The sequence below is a fragment of the Camellia sinensis genome, chromosome 13 (assembly GCF_055761805.1).
Source record: "Camellia sinensis isolate YWXY chromosome 13, ASM5576180v1, whole genome shotgun sequence".
Taxonomy (NCBI): Eukaryota; Viridiplantae; Streptophyta; class Magnoliopsida; order Ericales; family Theaceae; genus Camellia; species Camellia sinensis.
The window spans coordinates 100,169,185-100,182,046 of record NC_138973.1 but is presented as its reverse complement, the minus strand read 5'-3'; positions in this window follow the sequence as shown (position 1 = coordinate 100,182,046).

Here is a 12,862-nt window from a genome sequence, read left to right as displayed (position 1 = left end):
ACCCAGAACACACAGGTTAACTTGTTTAATGTAACAATAATTCCTTTCCCAGATTCACTCATTTTCTCAAAACAGTAACATTTTCAATATATAAGTGAGGGATAATGCTCAATGCAAATGAATGAGAAAATAGTTTCAATTCTCCTAATTCACACGCAATTTCTATGAATCATAGCTATCCTCCACCGATAGCCCCAAACATATATTTTTTAACAGATAATTTATATTCCATAAAGATAAACTTTCCAAATTTCAAGAGATGAGTGATAATACATATCCAACTCTACTATCATCATCAATACTAATCCGATTCATAATTTCAGCATCAATTTCATTATTTATACAAAACCAAAATTTGAGGCATTTAAGGTAAAATTCTTACTATTTTAAAATCAACCCCAAGTATCCAAAATCAAACATTTCCATTGAACTCAACATTATTTCCAAGATCAAAATCATTTCCAAGAACCTATTTGAAAAATCATTCTTTTGATTTTTACCCAAAACCCTAGATTTGTTCCAAATCTTCCAAATTCACATTACGGTTTAGAAATGACAAATAACTAAGTTAAAACTCATAAAAAGTGTGGAAAGTATCCCTATCTCAAGCTAGAACATAAGAGAGAGAGAGAGAGAGAGAGAGAGAGAGAGAGAGAACCTAAAGACGCCAAAAACCAACTTTGTTTCGGTTAGAACGAAGACCACGTCGAGCTCTAATTTTTTAACAAAGGCACATGGGTGAAAAGATCAATGAATTTAGGTGTATTTGAGAGAAATAAGAGAGTTTTAGAGAGAAAGTGAGAGATATTAGGATTTTGAAATGTTTAGAGAGAGAGATGAAAGTGACTTCAAATGGGCTGTTTATGAACTTATATACGACAATTCGCTTGAGCGCAAGATGTGTTGCTCGAGCGACCAGACATAATCAATTTTACCGTTTGAGCGAAGAATACAAACTCTCAGTAGTTTTGCAGACAGAGGTCGTCGCTCGAGCGCAAGAAGCTTCGCTTGAGCGAAGAATACAAACTCTCAGCATTTTTGCAAACCTGCAAAAGTACTGGAGGTTCACAAAGATCGCTTGAGCAAAGGGACAAAAATCTGGGCAACCAAAGTTTGAAAAACAAGTTACCAAATTGTTCCAAACACAATCAACACATCCCACAAGCCAAACTCAAAGAAATATAAGGGGAAATAAGACATGGATAACTATATATGATAATGAAACTCGGATCCAAAACATCAAATGGGTCGGATCCAAACCAGAAATGCTATAACGTCACTAAAGAGTCCTTTGGTCAATAACCAAGTAAGATCCCAAGAAGGTCAGAGGAGTCAATATAGCCTCCCTTCTAAGCCCAACCACCTTAGATAGCAAGCTTTCTTTTTAACAGATCTTAAGAGGTATTAGCACAAGGTCTCATAAGTAATGCGAATATAGGCATAAACAATATACATATTAAAGCTTTGAGAATTTTAACGGCGAGCTATTAATATCATACAAGTCTTTCCTTCGGGCAAAACGTAAGTATATCTATTGTCCACTCGTCAAAAATCACTTATGTAGGTCTAAAGTAATTTATGCAACTTTTCAATTAGTTATGTTATCTTTGGTTATTCAATTCTAATCTGTCAAATTACATAAATTACATTACCCTACCCAATTCATAATTATTTGAAAGTGACTCTCCTTTGGGCTAGTCTCAATCTCCTAATTATAACTGCAATTGAGAATATTATCGACCTTAATGTTACCAATTTAATAATTCTTTCATGTAGTTCTATATTCATGAGTTTTACAAATTTAGGTCACTTTGGCAGTTACTAAATTAGTACACCCTATGAATACGAAACTAAGAATATTTTCTATTCATTAATTTGAGTTATTTATTTATTATTAATTCAATCACTATTTTAATAAAATCACTATTTTATGATTTCTAAAATTTCTTTTATGTAATTACAATTACCAATATAATAATAATAATAATAATAACTTTAGACGAACATGAATATATATATATATATATATATTAAATAATGCAATATGACAATCGTGAATATCTCATATAACGGTCAACAAGAATTACACCTAATATGAATTAACTACTTTAATATTTAATATTCAATGTTATAAAATTATATCATGATATCAAATTTAAATCATGAAAATATATAAATATTAATATTATAACAATAATAATAGACAGTAAATGTGCATAATCAGGCAAACGTAAAATATATCATCAGAATGGTCAAACAGAACAATCAAAACAGTATTATATTATGATGATTATAAATGTTATTGTTACTAAAATAATAAATCAAAGATGTGTATTACACGTTTGATCAGATCAAACAAATTGAGACTTTGCTTTTAAAATAATATTTTAAAAGTAAATCGATAATAAAACGAAGGTACCGTTTATTAATAATTATAATAACAGTATCATAAATATATTATTATTCCAAGGCATATTGATTTACAAAACTAAGGCTCTGATACCACATGTAAAAATTAATATACATGTAACCATAATAATAATGCAGAAGTTGAGAAAATATCCCTAATGGTTGACCTTTGAATTCTTGGCTCACCTTCTTCTCTCTGTCTCTCTTAATTAGAATGACCATAAGACTTTAAGTGATGGGAAAATACTTATATTATGAAAGAAGAGTCACCCATCCTTATATAGAGGAGAGAAGATGATCAGATAAACTCTATCAAAAGAATTACTGTCCATCAAAGTTTCCTTCTTGTCTTAGAAAAGTAATTGTCCCATATTTAAAAAACTAAAAGGTAAAGATTGACTCTTGACTTTTCAATTTAGTTGTTAAGGTCTCGTTTGGGAACAAGCTAATTTAGTAACTTTTTGGCTATTTGGTTAAAATATGAGCTAAAAAAAATTAGTATGTTTGGGGATGACTTTTTAGCTTTTTACGAAAAGCTGTGCAAAAAGTAGAGAGAAAAGAGAATCTTTGACTTTTTGGTATGGGTTGTTGGCTTTTTTAGTAATTTTTTGACTTTTTGGCTAAACCGATCGCTTCCCAAACGAGGCCTAAGTATCAAATGTGATGCTGTACTGATCGTTTGAAATTGACTTCTATTTTAGTATGATGAGAAGGAATTTATTATGGTCACAGTAAGATTTGTGAAACTAAAAGGGTATATAGGAATGGTTAATGAATTAGTTGAATCATAGATTTCAGCTCACTTCTCAAACAGACATCTCTCTTTGTATAATATTTATTGATTAAATGAAACTAACAAGAGGGTTTGGTCATGGCCGTAGTCGCTATATAGGTATTGGTTTTCAAACCAAACCCATAGTTTGGATTAGTCAAAGAATAGCATAAATCATCTCGATGCTGACCCCAAAAAAATCTTATAAACAGTACCTTTCTGGATGTGATTTACTTTTGTGAAATGCATGTGGAGTAGTTGCAACTTGGAAGTTTAAAAACAGAGAGAGGAGATGGGTGTTTGAACCTGGAGAGATTATTTGGTAGTTCTGGGATATAATAGAAATAAGGGTATAATCATAAATTTAAGTTCTAAATAATATATTAAATCTATTTGTCCAAAATTTATGTGACTAATTGGTCCATAAGAAAATCCTTATGACTAAATGGATCACCATTTCTCAAGATGGGATTTATAGATAAATTTTCCTTTATTAATAAATCATCAAGTCAATTAACAATTTTTAATGATGTCAGAAATTTATTTCAATTAATAATTTAGATAATTTTATCACTGTATAGAAGAACAGTTAGAAATTTTATTTTGTCAATTAATTCTAATAATATGGAGTATTTGTAATCATTCAAACGAAACGAAACAATTCGTATTTTAAACAAATCTTAAGGGGTTTGTAATGTACCCATATATATACATATCAATCCATTGATGCTATAATATTACAAAAATAAAAAAAAATACATTTTAATTTTTTTAAAAAAATAATAAACCAAATAAATAAAAATAATTTATTTAGAATTATATAATGCTACAATTAAAAAAATTATAATTATAATAAAATAAACTAATAGAATAGAAATTAAGTGAAATTCAAAAGGGGTAAAAAAATCTTTAATCCTCGGAGCTTTAAAAACTTCCACTGCTTTGTATATAATAGAGAACAATTACACTTATTTAATATTTTCTTAACGTGTGTTGTTATTAGAACAATTGTAAAACAAAAAGCCTTTATTTTAATGAGAAATTTTACATGGGCTCATATGTCTCAATTATGACATTGTGTTTTTTAATTATGATCTATTATAGTATTAATTATTATTAATAATAGTCTTAATTATGACACATTATGATTAAAAATATCTTTAATTATAACTTACGTGATATTTGATTATAAATTTTAATTTTTTTTTTATACATAATGATAGAGTTTATTAGAACTTTTCACTTCAAAACAAAATATCATTGAAGATAAATTTATTTGTAATAATGATATTTTTACATCATTATTATCAAGTTTTTTTTATAGAAATTTTAGGGTAAATTACACTGACACCCCCTGAGGTTTATGTTTATTACAGTTCCCTCCTCACCTTTTAGAAATTACATCTCCTCCTAAGGTTTAAAGTTTCATTACAGATTCCCGTCTTTAGCAATTTAATTTTTTTAAATACCAATTTTGCCCTCACTAGGTAAATTACATTGACACCCCTCACATTTTAGAAATTACAATCCCCTCCCTAAGGTTTAAAGTAGCATTACCAATTGTCCCATCGGTTAGTATTAGTTGGAAAAAAAAAAATTAATTGAAAAAAAAATTAATTGGAAAAAAAATTATTTGACAAAAATTAATTAAAAAAATTTTGTTAGTAAAACTTTAAATTTCTGTTTAAAAACCAACATAAACTCATTTTTTAAATTTACATTTTTTCCTCAAATTTACAAACTGAGACAACAATTTATAAACCAAAAAAATTATCAAACAAGTTTTTATGACAGTTTTTAAAATTTTTGTAAATATAAATTGAAAACTAAAAACAAAATGATTACCAAACAGGCCTCTGATGGTAAAAATATCGTAAAATTAAAAAAAAATTAAATAAGTTACCAACGTAAGAAATGACTTATCAAAAGATTCTTAGGTTATGTATGATTTGATTTTTAGAAATTGTTTTTAAAAATTAATTTGGTTAAGATATAAAAAATAAAAAATAATTATCATTTTAACTTTTGGTAGGTTATATACATACATATGACTATTTCAATTGAATTTGTAAAAAAAAATTTCTAATCACTCGAAAGTTAAAAATTATATAAAAATGATAATTATTTTTTATTTCTTATTTCTTAACCAAATTAATTTTTAATTTAAAAAAAAAAATTCTAAAAATCAAACCATACATAGCCTATGAATATTTTAATAAGTCATTTCTTACGTTGGTAACTTATTTAATTATTTATTAATTTTACGACATTTTTACTATCTGAAGCCTGTTTGGTAATCATTTCGTTTTCAGTTTTCAATTTATATTTATAAAAATTTAAAAAACTATCATAAAAACTTGTTTGATAATTTTTTTGGTTTATAAATTGTTGTCTCAGTTTATAAATTTGAGAAAAAAATGTAAATTCAAAAAATGAGTTTATGTTGGTTTTTAAATAGAAATTTAAAAATTTTATTAACAAAATTTTTTTTCAATTAATTTTTTTGTCAAATAATTTTTTTTCCAATTAATTTTTTTTCAACTTATACTTACCGAGGGGGCAATTGGTAATGCTACTTTAAACCTTAGGGAGGGGATTGTAATTTCTAAAATGTGAGGAGTGTCAATGTAATTTATCTAGTGAGGGCAAAATTGGTATTTAAAAAAAATAAATTGCTGAAGGGGGAATCTGTAATGAAATTTTAAACCTCAGGGGAAGAGATGTAATTTTCAAAAGTTGAGGGAGAATTGTAATAAACATAAACCTCAGGGGTGTCAGTGTAATTTATCCTAAATTTTATGTATGCTTAGAATTTTCATGATTACCCACAAGGCCGGTCTTAGTATCGCCATTCACAGCCTCACCCCTATCTTCTCCCTCATCCTTAGCGGAAGATTTTGATGTATACCCACAAGGTCCATTTCTCTCTATTTGGATTCCATTTCGAATGGGGAACGATTTGGGAATTTGTTTGAAAGATGATGTGGGTTTGGGTAACCCACATTTTGGCTCTGGAGGGGCTCAACAAATGTCTCAGTTCAATCTGCAACTTCTTTGTCAGAGATGGATTACACTGGTAAATCTTTGTTCTTAATTGGGTAAATTGGAATTACATGTATTTTTTTGTGAGGTTTGGATGTGCTGTACTTCGCTGTATCCTATTCGTATTGCATATCAATATTCGCTGAATATTTATGGATACGTATAAACTTATTAAAAGTATCTGATATTTATTGATAATTTTTTTTTATTAATTTTGAAGTATGGAATACTCCAAGTCACCAATTATACTATTTCTTGCATAGAATTATAATATAATATCAATATAATAATATTTTTCTAATACTTTGTTTTACTTCTTTGATAAAATGAACATTGTACGCCAATGTAATAAAATTTGTTAAATCGATATATCCTTATTGTATATATCATGCATGTTTCTTATAGCTACATAGAAAGTAAAGATTAATAAGAGAATATAAAAATAGTAAAATTAAATATCGTTATTCTATTATTGTAAATTGTAATCTAAATATATTAGACTTAATATTGAAATGAAATATTTGTAAGACCTATTAAAAAAAAGAAGAAGAGGAAACTAGCTACTACTTTAAATTAATAAATAATTTTTTTTAATACTTAATTTTTAAAGATTGATATTTTGCATTATTAAATTATAGTGTGGTTTTTCAATATTCTTAAGCTTATGTGTAACTCACCACTAATATAATTTTTAATTTTTTTTACAAATGTATTCTATCCGTACTTGTATACTATTTTTTAAAGTTTTATCATATCGCATTATCCGTTTCTACATCCATCTTGTATTTGTATTTGTATCCATGCTTCCTAGCCTCTAGCATGCTTTTTTGGCATCTTATTGAAATCTTGCACGCTAAATGCTCAATTTGTTAGTAAAAGTTAGCGAGTAGAGATGTTTAGAGGTAAGAGGCCTTAATTGAATAGAGTCTGTGTCTGTGTCCGTACTCGCGTTCAATGTGTCAGACGCCAGTACTGTAGTACGTGGCCTTTGAGGAGGTGTTCGCACTTCATAACAAGGCAGTGTTGTTTGTGCTTTTGAAATGGAGGTCAAATGCAGGGTAGTGTTGCCATATACTTGAAAGCTTAAACATGTGGTAACCTGATTACTATAAGCAGCTAGTTTCAGGAAGGAATTCCTTCCTGTTGTGCCAAAGGCCTAGAAATAAACACAAAGTATGCAACCAAACAAGAAACACAAGTTTTACTTGGTTCAGCAATGCGCCTATGTCAATGGGAGCGAATTTTCACTAATTTCAAGGGAACAAACAGATATAATAATGGAAGAGGAGGAGGCTCTCAAACTCAACTCACAATCATTCACACTTTGCTTACACTTGCTCTAATTTGCTCTCATTATTTTTTGCTCTACTAGCACCCCTATTTATACAATAAAATTGAAGGATAAAACGGTACAAGTTGTACCAGCAGAATATTAGTGCAATATATCTAGCAAGATTCTAGAAGTACAACTTGCCAACTTGCAAGCCTTCTAGAATATGAGCCAACCCAATGAGTCAACTCAATGAGCTAACTCAATACAACACTTGATGTAATTTACATATGGTAACCTGATTTTGAAGTTTGATTATCTAACACTTAGAATAAGCTGCAATAATTGCTCTATGTTCTGTGGATATTCGATAGTGTTGCAAAAGAGCTGTTAATGGAGGGTCATGTTGATTTTTTGGCTCTTAGTTGGGAGTAGAGAAGAAAAAAAGGGCATGGGTAGTTCGCCTCATGTGGAATGAGTTTCGAAGTCTTCTAGTTGGCAATGTTCAATGGCGTCTCAATCTTAGTTGCACGAAGCGGGAGCGGGGGCGGGATTGGAGAAGCGTGAGCTGATAGAAGTTTCTTAGGTTGAGAGCGTCTTGGGGAGCGGTAATATATATATATATATACATATACACATTAGAAGTTTTTTTATAAATATTTTTTATAATACACATTAATTAGTTTATTTATTTATTTTATTTTTTAAATAATATGCTATTGTTAATTTATTTTTTTATTTTTAATTGATATATATTATAAATAAAAAAATATAACAAATAAGGAATAATAAAATATGTTAAAATAAATAATAAAAAATTGGATGATTTATTTTATAAATTTTATTAGATTTTTTTATTATATATGATTTAATTAGATTTATTATATAACAAATTATATTATTTATTATACTCATTAAATGTTACAAATGAGAGGGGACACAGATCGACGAGAGAGAGAGAGAGAGAGAGAGAGAGAGAGAGAAGAAGAAGAAGAAGAAGAAGAAGAAGAAGACGAAGACGATGACAACGAAGAAGAAGAAGAAGACGATGGCGATGAGATGCTGAAAAAGAGAAGACAGAGAGATAGAAGACGAGATCGAGAGAGATGAAGACAGAGAGTGAAGAGGAGATCGTGACCAGATCGAAGGTGATGTAATAGAGATCGAAGGCTATGTAACAGATCGAAGACATGTCCGAGAAACCCATGCCCTAAACCAGTGAATCCATGTAACAGATCGACGGTGAGACAGGTTTCTCTCTCTCTCTCTCTCTCTCCTTTACGATCCCATCGTTAACTGAATCGCGTTTCTCTCTCCACATAAACGCGATTCTTACACGTTTCTTTCTAGGAAGTGCGGAATCGCGATTCTTACTCAGAATCGCCACCTATTTGCACGATTCCTACAACTAAGGTCTCAATCGATTCAATGACGGTGTGCTGGTCCTAAAAATCATTATATGTGTACGGGAATGAAATAATTCTTCTCGTATGATCCTGTTGATCAAGTTTGCACTCCTTCAAACAACGTTGCTTTGCCACCTGAAAACACAAATGTGAGCTAGCCAGCGGGTGTGTGCCGGAAACCCCTTCAATGCCTAAGTCAGCAACTAGACAATAGACAATAAGCTCTGTGTATTCTAGAGTAAGAATTGGGATACCTGTCCATAGGTTTAGTTATGAGCTTTTATAGACTTTACTTTGGCACAATCCTAGTAGGATTCCAACTCTCTCTTTGAGAGTCCTCCTAGGAATCACACACCCTACTCACTACCAACCAAGTGAGATGGTTTTGCACAATCCTAGTGGGACTCTACTCTCCTTAACAGAGTCCTCCTAGGAGTCATACTCCTACTCACTACCAACCAAGTGAGATGGTTTACACAATCCCAGTAGGACTCTAACTCTCCTTAGCAGAGTCCTACTAGAAGTCTCATCACTGCAAGCCAAGTGAGATGGCTGAACCTTTTACCTCGGTTATACATTTCTGCCCGAACTGATTTATCTCGGTCCCCTGCCCTTCGGACCGTGTGATCGAAAGCCGATCTAACGGATGCCACTCTGCCGAGCTATACACAGCTCGGCCCTCGCCATTGATGCTACCTCATTTTAATAAGCTGCTGCAACCACACCGAGCTAAGTTACCTCAGTCACACGCTTAAGTAATGATGCAGATGGCGCCCGACCGAGTTATACCAAGACCGGCCGAGCTATACTAAGCCCGACATCCTTTCTCACCAATACCTCGGCTAACCACCAGGCCCACTTATTTCGGCTGACATCTTTACCTCGGCTAACATTGCGGTCAGCCAAGTTACTTTGGCTCTATGATACTTTAAGCACTACTATCAGTCTTGACTTCGAGATGATGCCCTGTAGAGCTATCGTTTAGCTCGGTCCTCTTTCTACCGATACCTCGGTCCATAGTTCGGCCCAAACCCAGAATATGAGATGTCTTCTTGGCCTAAGACCGAGCTACACCAGCCCTTATCTCGGCCCATTACAGGGTCTAACTCCCAAAGAAGACTCTTCCTAGCTCGGCCCAATTTGTTTACAAATTACCCTCTCAATTGCCCCTTAATTCCATCTACGTAGCATGATTGGGATTATTTTTCCTCCAGCCGAGTTAAGAAGTTGTTCAATTTCACGGCTTGTTCGGTCCCAATAAGCCTTGTCAGTTGCTTAGCATGTCCTTCCACTAATCTAGTATGACGTTATTCCCAGGATACATGGCGTGCCCCCAATATCCTTGTTCTCCTTGTTACCATCGTCATGCTAAAAATTTGAATAGCCCTGATTTTTTGCCTTTAACATATATATCCTTCGAGTTTGTATATGTCGAGTCGTTCTTTCTGTGTCTTGTCGAACAGACTAACTCGGTTTATACGAACCTTGACAACCTGTTTTGGTTGAGGTAACCATCATCCCGGTCAAAGAGTTCTAAAAATTTGTTAGTTAAACCTGCCAACCTGCTTTGGCCAAGGTAACCATCATCCCGGCCAAAGAGTTTCAAAAATTTTGTTGGACATATCTGCCAACTTCCTGCAGCCTAGATCCTTATCTCAGCTTAAGAGAAGTAAGTGTTTGTTTTTTTCAGCCAATTTCTTCAGTTCAGATCCTTATCTTGGTTGAAGAGAGCTCAGTGCTGGTTATTCCGGCCAACTCTGAGTGAAGTGTTTGGTTATCCCTGCCAAACGTCCTGTAGCCTGGATCCTTATCCTGGGTTTAGGAGAAGTGTTGGTTTTTCCAGCCAACCTCTAAGTTGGTTATTCCGGCCAACCTAGAGTAAAGTGTTTGGTTATTCCGACCAAACGTCCTGCAACCTGGATCCTTATCTTGGGCTTATGAGGGGTGTTGGTTTTTCCAGCCAACCTCTAAGTTGGTTATTCCGGCCAACCTAGAGTAAAGTGTTTGGTTATTCCGACCAAACGTCCTGCAGCTTGGATCCTTATCCTGGGCTTAGGAGAGGTGTTGGTTTCTCCAGCCAACCTCTAAGTTGGTTATTCCGGCCAACCTAGAGTAAAGTGTTTGGTTATTCCGACCAAACGTCCTACAGCCTGGATCCTTATCCTGGGCTTAGGAGAGCTAAATGTTGGTTATTCTGACCAACATAGAGCTAAGCGTTTGGTTATTCCTGCCAAACTTCTTGATTGCCCCCCAAGTCGGGCAAAGACTTGTTGGTCAAACCTGCCAACTTCCTGCAGCTTAGATATCCTTATCTCGGCTTAGGAGAGCTAAATGTTGGTTATTCCGGCCAACATAGAGCTAAGCGTTTGGTTATTCCTGCCAAACTTCTTGATTGCCCCCCAAGTCGGGCAAAGACTTGTTGCGCTTGGTTAGTCCTTCTTTCCAACCATGCTAACTTTTGCCGAAGGTGTTCTGTCCGATATCACTGTTTGTATTGAACTCTACCTTGGTGTGCATCCCATCTTCCTCTACCAAGATGTGTTGGTGCACTCGCTCCATTAGGGCTTCTATAGAAAGAGGTGGCGTCATTGTTATTGAATCTCTCAATTTATGACCCACTAACAGACCTTGCTTGTACTGTGCAATAGCTAGGTTTGTAGGACAATCTGTTACTTGGTTGAAGGTCTCCCAATACCGATTGTCGTAAGACTTCAATGTTTCCTTCTTGCCCATGCTGATGGAGAGAAGCTGGTCAATCTCCACTGGTGTCTTGGTGTTTGTTCTGAATTTGGTTACAAATGCCTCCGTTAGTTGCGCCCATGAGGCTATACTACCTTCTGGTAACCTTTCAAACCATGCTAAACCCATGTCGCCAAGGCTGGACGGAAACATGATACACATTAAGGGCTCGTTTTGTCGACACACGGCCATAACCTGGCGAAAGTGGCTTAAGTGTATGTAGGGGTCTGACTCCCCCTCATAAGTTATGAATTTAGGCTGATGGAAGCCTAAGGGTAATGGTGTGTCCTCAATTGTCGGGATGAACGGTGAGCTCTGCAACCTCGCTAATGCTTTGTCTGCTGGTTCATAGGCAAGGCGTGGTTCTGGAATTCCAACCTCGACACTCTTATGTGTTCTAGGAGCCAATAGTTGTAGTGCGGAGACTCTGCGGGGGTCATGAGCCTGAGTGTCTTCTCTCCTTCGAGCCCTTTCAGTCTTCTTTCTCTCAGGTCTGGAGTAGCGTGTCCTGGAAGTCTTTGATTGTGTATCACCCGACCTGAGGCTTCTACTTTCAGTTTGTGATAGTGTGACTTGTCTGTCATGATCTTCTGAGTGGCAAGAGTGTGTGTTGCCTCTGCTCCCCTCTTTTGTTGCCACCCCTTTGCTTTTTATCTCGCTCTTCATAAACTCTGGGGTGTTTGAGAAGAAAAAAAATAGCCTAGTTTAGGCTAAAAATCACAAAAAGACAAAATAGGCTAAAATAGCTAATAAGACAAAATATCACATCAAACCCATAATCATTTCACTTTTTCTCCCACAAACATCACATCCAACCACAAAAAAATCCAATCATTTTCCCAAACACAAAAATTTTAGCCTACTAAAATAGCCAAAAACTAAAATAGCCTACTAAAATAGCCACTTCCCAAACGAGGCCTCTATGTCAGCCGCTATTCTTCTTATTACTTAGTCTTGCTCCCTTACGCGATCTTTGAGAACCTGATGATCCATCTTCCGCCTCTGTCTATCAGGGCTCCGAGAGCGGTGTGGACTTAAGCCCTGTCTTCTTCTTGCTTCTCTCCGCGGATTCCGTCGCTGGGGATCTAATTCCGCCATGGGTGGGATAGAAGGTAAACCTTCGTGCCTCCCACCCCCTTCGGGAGTTTGCCCATCTATAGCAGATTGTGGCAAGTCTTCATTGTGCGCCATTGCTTTCAACTAGAGAGGAAAACTTGATCAAAA